The sequence below is a fragment of the Macadamia integrifolia genome, unplaced genomic scaffold (genome assembly GCF_013358625.1).
Source record: "Macadamia integrifolia cultivar HAES 741 unplaced genomic scaffold, SCU_Mint_v3 scaffold86, whole genome shotgun sequence".
Classification (NCBI taxonomy): Eukaryota; Viridiplantae; Streptophyta; class Magnoliopsida; order Proteales; family Proteaceae; genus Macadamia; species Macadamia integrifolia.
In genome coordinates this window covers 337,254-344,313 of record NW_024870559.1, presented here as the reverse complement: position 1 = coordinate 344,313, position 7,060 = coordinate 337,254, and positions in this window count along the sequence as shown.

Genomic DNA, 7,060 nt, shown 5'->3' with positions numbered 1-7,060 from the left:
TTTTTGAGCTTGCTAAAGGATGAAGTCCTACTTTGGTTTTTGGCTAATGATCATACCATTCGGTTGCTTGATGTATGAAAATAAAAATTTTGACTAAGGTACCCATTTTGAACCTATAAAAACCCTGTTGAGAAGAAAGAAACAAGCCTGTGTCTTAAGATGGGACTTTCTTCTGAAAAATAAGAGACCCCTATTTTATGGTGTTGGACCATATGTAAGTCTGTAGGTTCCTTGTACTTTTGATTTGGAGTTGAGATATTCTTTTTAATTTGGCATGAGTTGACAAATACACAATTTTAAATGAAATACGAAATGTGGTATAAAGAAGAATAAGAGTTGATTCCCCTGGAACTAGACAGGGCATTGCGCCTCAGGAAGTGTGGTGTCTTGATCGAAATTCCTTGGGATGAAACTTCTGAAGGAACTCTAGCATCACTGTCTTCATGGGCATATGCAAAAAACGAAGCTACATAGTAACTTGGGTGTCTGGTGTTTGCTCCACCATGTCATTCAGGCCAAAAGTAGTAGAGTAGAATAGAGTTTATTAATAAAAAAAAAGGAGAAAAAAATATGCAAATGTCATTAATGCTTAGTTATATGTTTTGGTCAAAAACACTCCAACGCCTTGATCATTGGTTCCCTATTTCTTCACAAGTGGTTTTGCCTTAAAATAAGGATGTTTTGGAAGAGACGAGGTGAGTTCCAAATTAAGAAATATGCTAGTGCCTGGAATTGATAAAGGATAATAAAAGTTTAAGTGTGTGGGTCCTTTGTAAGAGAAATTATCTTTGCTCTAGATCGGTGTGGCCCTTACCTTTAGCCAAGGTTGGGATTTGTTTATTCTAAATTTTGAGTGTATATTCACTACAAACACCCACGAGACACAACTCATCCACTAGGGGTGACCTAGGGGTTTAAAGGCTTGTTGCACATGCTAAGTGCAACCGTAATTCCTACGAAAGTGAGTTAGGATTTTTATTTTTATTCTTTTTATTTTTTTTTTTGCTCAAGGACAAGCAAAGTCTAAGTGTGGGGGAATTCTGATGAGCACATTTATGTGTGAAATCTAGGGTAATAAAACATGCATTTTATATATTTAGAATTGAGCTACCTTGGGTTTTACTTTCTTTTTGCAGGATTTGTATTTTAAAGGCTTTAAGTATTATCAGACGTCATATCTCTCCAACAACAACTACCTAGTGTAGTTGGTGAGCTATAGTGTGCAAAATTCCCTTGCTCACCAGGAGGTCTCAAGTTCAAATCTCATGGTTGTCTTTTTTTGGAGAATTTTGTTGAAGATTTCTTACTTTTCACTCACTTAAAGCACTAATTAGAAGCAAGGAAAATCGTGGAAGGGGTTCCTGGCGCAAGAAGAGAAGAAAAAAAGAGAGAAAAATAAATCTTGTCCAAATATTCTCTCTCCTCCACATCATCACCAAAAGATTGTCCAAATCACACAAAGGAAGAAGGAAAATCGTCCCTTGGAGGGAGAAAAAGAAGAGAAATAAATTAAAAAATAAAAAGGAAAGAAAATAAGCAAAAAACAATTATAGGAAATTTCTCCAAGTTTATTTCTCTCTTCTCTCTCCTCCACCTTAGCACTTTTGGCCTCAAAAGATCTCACTATCAATTGTGGGTTTCTCCCTTTTAGGAAAGAGAAATTTGTTACCTACCTCCCCATTCCCTTTAAATACAACTCATGTAAGAGGAGGGGAGACACTTCATTCTTCTTCTAGGTTTTTTTTTAGTTGCTCTATCTCTTTCTCTAGTTTTCTCTTTCTCTAGCTCTAGTTCTAGGTTTATGCTTTAAACACTTTTGTAAGTTCTTTTATTTAATTAATGCAAGAACTTTTGTTTTTTATTCAGTTTTTTTTTTTTTATTGTTTAAGCAATTGAAGTTGTAATGTTCAAGTTCTAGTTCTAGGCTTAGTTCTAGGTGACAAGAACAAGCTATGACGCATGTCTTTCAAGTTCCATTTTTTTTTTTTCGTTAGATTTGTTTTCTCTAGTATTAGAAATTTCAGATTTGGTTTATTCCAGATTTGGTTTTTAGTATTGGTAGTATCTTAAATCGATCAAGTTTTCAGTTCAAGGGTTGAAGTTCAAGTAAGTAGACTCCCTCAATATTCTTATCTCCCCCCTCTCATTCCCTCTTCTGACTACCCTTTCTTTCCTAATTTAGGATTTTAATTTTAGTCATTACATTATTGCTATCCCTTTCCCCCAAGGTTCATGGTTAGTGTATGTGTTGGCTTTGCCCGTCCTAGCCATAGAACCATCAATTTATTGTTTTTATTTTAATTGTCTCTCTTTCCCTAAAGCCAAGTAGAAAAACCTACTTGTGAGTCTCTCTCTAGCTTTCTCCCCTTTCTTTTACTTTATTTTTATTTCAGCATTTATTTCCTTTATTGTTTTTTTTTTTAAATTGCGCGGGTTGTTTATTTTCAGTTATTTATTTATTTAATTTTAATTGCATGGCTTGCGTCTTTAAATTCTTAGATGACAAATTTTAGATATATATGTTTAGGATGGTAATTAGAATTAGATCACAACCATTAATTGGTTCACTTTCGTATTATTAAAATAAGTAAAAAAATAAAGTGGCTACTCTCCTTGTGTTTGACTCATAGCTACACTGATCCGTAGGCTTGCGGTTACATTTAAAATCTCAAACACACACACGACTCAAACCTTTTCTCCTCGCCATGAATTTGAAGGGAGAGAGAGGATAGAGGACAGGGATCCATCTCCAGTTGCTAACCTCACAATAGGATAAGGAGGTTCCTTCACTTTGATGGTGGGGTGGGGGAAGGTTGATGATATGGCAGAGTCTGATAATGTGGTGAAGGTGAAAGGTATGGTAGGGGTTGGTAATATGGAATGGCGGATTCTCTTGTTAATGAGGAAGGATGAACGGTGGGAGTCCGATCTTTTGATTCTTCTTCTGATGATTCTCTTCTTCTGAGGGCCCTTATGACTCCAGCCCTTTGACTCATAAGTTCCTGTAAGCGCGTGCATCCATATGATTCTTCTGAGCTCTAGGTACAATGAGTTGAGTGGGGTCACTCTCTGTGGCTTCTTCATCTAGATTGTTTATATGATCAGAGAGTGGATTTGTGTTGATATTGAGAGATTGCTTGACCTTGACTTCAATGATCCCGTTGTCTATCGAGTCCCAGATCGTATGTAGGAGACCTATGCATCTTTCTTTGGTGTGCCCTTTCTGAGTATGGTAGGCATAATATTCATGATCCCTATACCAAGCTGGAGGAGGGTTGCTGATTACTCTTGAAGCCACTGTCCCTAGAAATTCCTGTTTCTTTAACATCCCATACACTATTGTCATGGGCATTCCCAAATCAGAAAACTACCTTTTTGGACGAGGGCCCTTCTAGGAGGGTGCAGGTGCTTGTATTATGAATGGTTGTGAAGAGGTGGCTGGCAGGCCTAACTGCTAAACTGCACTAACTATATTAGTTTCCAGACTCTTTCTATGTCTGACTCTGGTGTTCTTCCCTACATCTTGGGAGGATCCTTGATAATGGGCTTCCCCTTAGGATTCTGTTCTCCACCCGTGTGCTGGTGGCTATTAAGGCATCAAAAATCTATAGATGTTGGTAGTAAAGAACATCATAATAAGGCTTTGATAAGTTCTCTATCCACATCTCCACTTGCTCTGCTTTCGAAGGCCGATCTGCCATCTTGGCGACCTTATCTCTAAACCTCATCAAGAAGGCAGTGAATCCTTCTCTAGGTTGCTGTCTCAATGTCTCAAGCTCTTGACATTTTATATCCACCTGAGTATTGTATGAGTACTATTTGGTGAAGGCTTTCACCACCGTTACCCAATTCTGAGTTTGGGATGACTCCAACTATGTGAGCCACCTTAGTGCGGGTCCTGATAGGGTTAACATGAAGGCTTGCCCCAACTGGTTATCTGTAAGTTGCCACTACTTGGCGATGCTGAGAAAAACTTTGAGGTGAGCTTTGAGATCCCCTTACCCATCAAACCTAATAGTCTGCCACTTGACTTTCTCAGGAATCCTTGCCCCAGAAAAGAAACACATTTCATTAGAATCCACTATTTAACTTTTCGAGCCTTTTCCTACTCGAATCATGTTTTTCAACTTCTCTAATTGGTCTCTGAGTATTCTTTTTTCTCCATCTCTAGAGGCTCCATTCGGACATGTGCGGCAAACTCCTCTTCCTCATCTTCAATTACCCTGGGAGGAGGGACCTTAGAATAGACCCCTAGTTGACCATTTAGATGAGTAGGTGAGGATCCTCTTTGATTGGTTGTCCTGACTTGCTCTGGTTCTCCTGAGTCAACTTGAGAAGAGTTCCCACAATAACCTGTAGCTCCATTCTATTCCACATCTTCCGTAGTCAGTTCTGACTCATTCCTGGGATCAACTCCTGGAGGGTTCTAAAGTGTATGCAATATCTGAGCTATCCCTCTCTTGACTTCAGCCATTTCTATTTACAAGGTCTCCACGGGATGGACCCAGGCCTATTCTGGTGATTTAGAGTCGTGTGGATCCATACTAATTGGGTTGTAATCACTTGGTAGTGGACAATCTCGGAGAGATGATGGAGGTGACACTGGACTTAGGCGAGTCAACCGATTACCCTGAAGTGTCCAAAGGGACCGCGAAGAATACTTGAGGTGTGAAATTGTGCCTAAACCAAAAGTGGCTTATTTTAGGATTCTTGAATTCCCAACCCCTTGTTCACACATTCACTAGATTAACAACCAATGTTCCATCCAAAGTTAGTCCGCTTAATGATAGGGGTGGATAGGGTTCGATGCCCCTAGTTCACCCAATGTCACAAGCGAGAGATTCATACAAATGGCTTATTGAGAATATTCCCATAAGACATTCCATGTAATAAAGTCATGCTTTCCTTACTCTTTTTCCCACTAGGTGTCTTCCTCATAATTTTCTCGGGACTTCTCGGGACTTTACGTGACTCTGAAGGGATTGCTCCTAAGTCACGTATTTGGACATTTTCCTTAAGGAGGAGGGACACCTTTTATCCAAAACCCACTTAGGAAAGTAATTCTTTATGACAGGAATATAATGTAGGAACATGCTCTTTCAAGACCGCAAACAAGTTCTACAGTTAGCTTGTGGTGCTCCTACCTTCTTCATCTATTTTTTACATGATGCAAGTATGTGGTGGATGCAATAGGACCAACAAAGCTTCCTTGATAGGATCTATATACACAAGGTACGCGATCCTTTTGATATACCCATAGGTACGACATAAAGGGGGTGACTTCCTTGCCCATTACTCGTGACTACACACAAGGTTAAGTAATTGGCCACGGGGTGGTGGAATCGTGAGTGATTGTGTTCAAAAGTGTAATGTAGGGTAACCATCATTCGATCTCAAAATGCTATAAAGTGCACGGACCTCTCTGAGGGTGCTGGCACAATTACATATATCCTCGCCATTTGATGATGCATTCGATCTCAGAATGTCATAAACTACGCAAACCTCCCCAAGGGTGCTGGCATAAATACAACATCTTCGTTATTTGACAATACCTTCCACTCTTTTATAGGAAGTAGGTATCATTTGCTCTTAGAGTACTCTCCATGACATGCGCTGACCTCCCCGAGGGTGCGGGCATGACAGGGAGTCCTTCCTCAAATGATTTCACTTTGAGCATGATGCATGATGCATGATGCGGTTAGCGAATACAATTACAAACATGGGGTTAGACAAACATGTTTTCAAACAAATGTGGTGAAAAATGTTCTTGCATTTAAATGTAGCATCTAGTATTGGTTAGCGACTACCCAGCAGAGTCGCCACTATAAGGGTAGCGGCCGAAAAGGGACTGATGAGACGTCTCTCTTCCCTTTGGGGGAAAAAGACTTGAATGCCATCCTCTCTCCTCTCTCTTTCTCTTTCATGTGAGGGGAGGGGTTCGTGTCGTGTGTGCTTACCCTATGGGCCCCGCACCATCGTATCACCCTCGGAGATATGTGGGGGCCTATTTCACAAGAGTGTAAAATTTGTCATTTGAGACGGGGTTTGATGATGGTCCAATACGAGGATCGGGGGATCATACAAATGGGGGTTTGGAGTCACCACCTAGAATTATATGGGCCTAGGACCCAGGGGTGGGCTCGATTCCTGAGAAAAGGGCCCAAAATTTGGTCTAGTCTAGAGATTTAGGTTAAGTGTCAAGTTACAGAATTGGAAAGGTGTTGGGCACCCAATCTGGTCGGTTCAACCGGTCTTCCTACTAGATGCTTAAGAACGAATATTTTTCACAATTATTATTATTCCATATGCATGGCTAAGTTATCACACATATATACATTAATTGAATTCAAACTACTATATACACTAAAACAAGGTCTATACAAAGTCTACATGATGATAATTAGGTTGAGAAACTACACCTGAACTTAACCCCTGTTTCGGGTCAAAAGGGGTGGGCCGCTGATTAGTACTAGCTTAGACTGTCTTTCGGATTCGCCTGGCTCATGACAAGATGGTCTTGACCTCCAACTTTCTTTCTTGAGAAATGTTAATTATGATGGTATGTGGGCAGGAATCCAGCTAGGAACAATTACTTTCGGATTTGGATTTAGATAGAGGTTCAACCAGGGAAGGCTATTTTTAAATTTGGATTGGACAGAGCTTCGGCTAGGGGAGGCTATTTCTGGGCTCAAGATGAGGTGGTACTCTGGCAGAGCTTCCACTGGGGATAGGCTAGGGGAGGGCTAGACTGAGGTGACACTCCGATAGAACTTCCACTGGGGATAGGCTTAGGGAGGGCTAGACTGAGGTGGCACTTCGATAGAGCTTCCGCTAGGGATAGGCTAGGGGAGGGCTAGACTGAGGTGGCACTCCGACAGAGCTTCCACTGAGGATAGGCTGGGGGAGGGCTAGGCTGAGGTGGCACTTCTGCAAAGCTTTCGCTGGGAATGGCTATTTCTGAAAAGATTTCAGGGGCACTCGGACAGGGCTTCCGCTAGGACTACTATTTTTGGAAAGAAATAGATTGACCTAAAAATGGATTGATGATCTCCAAATTCCC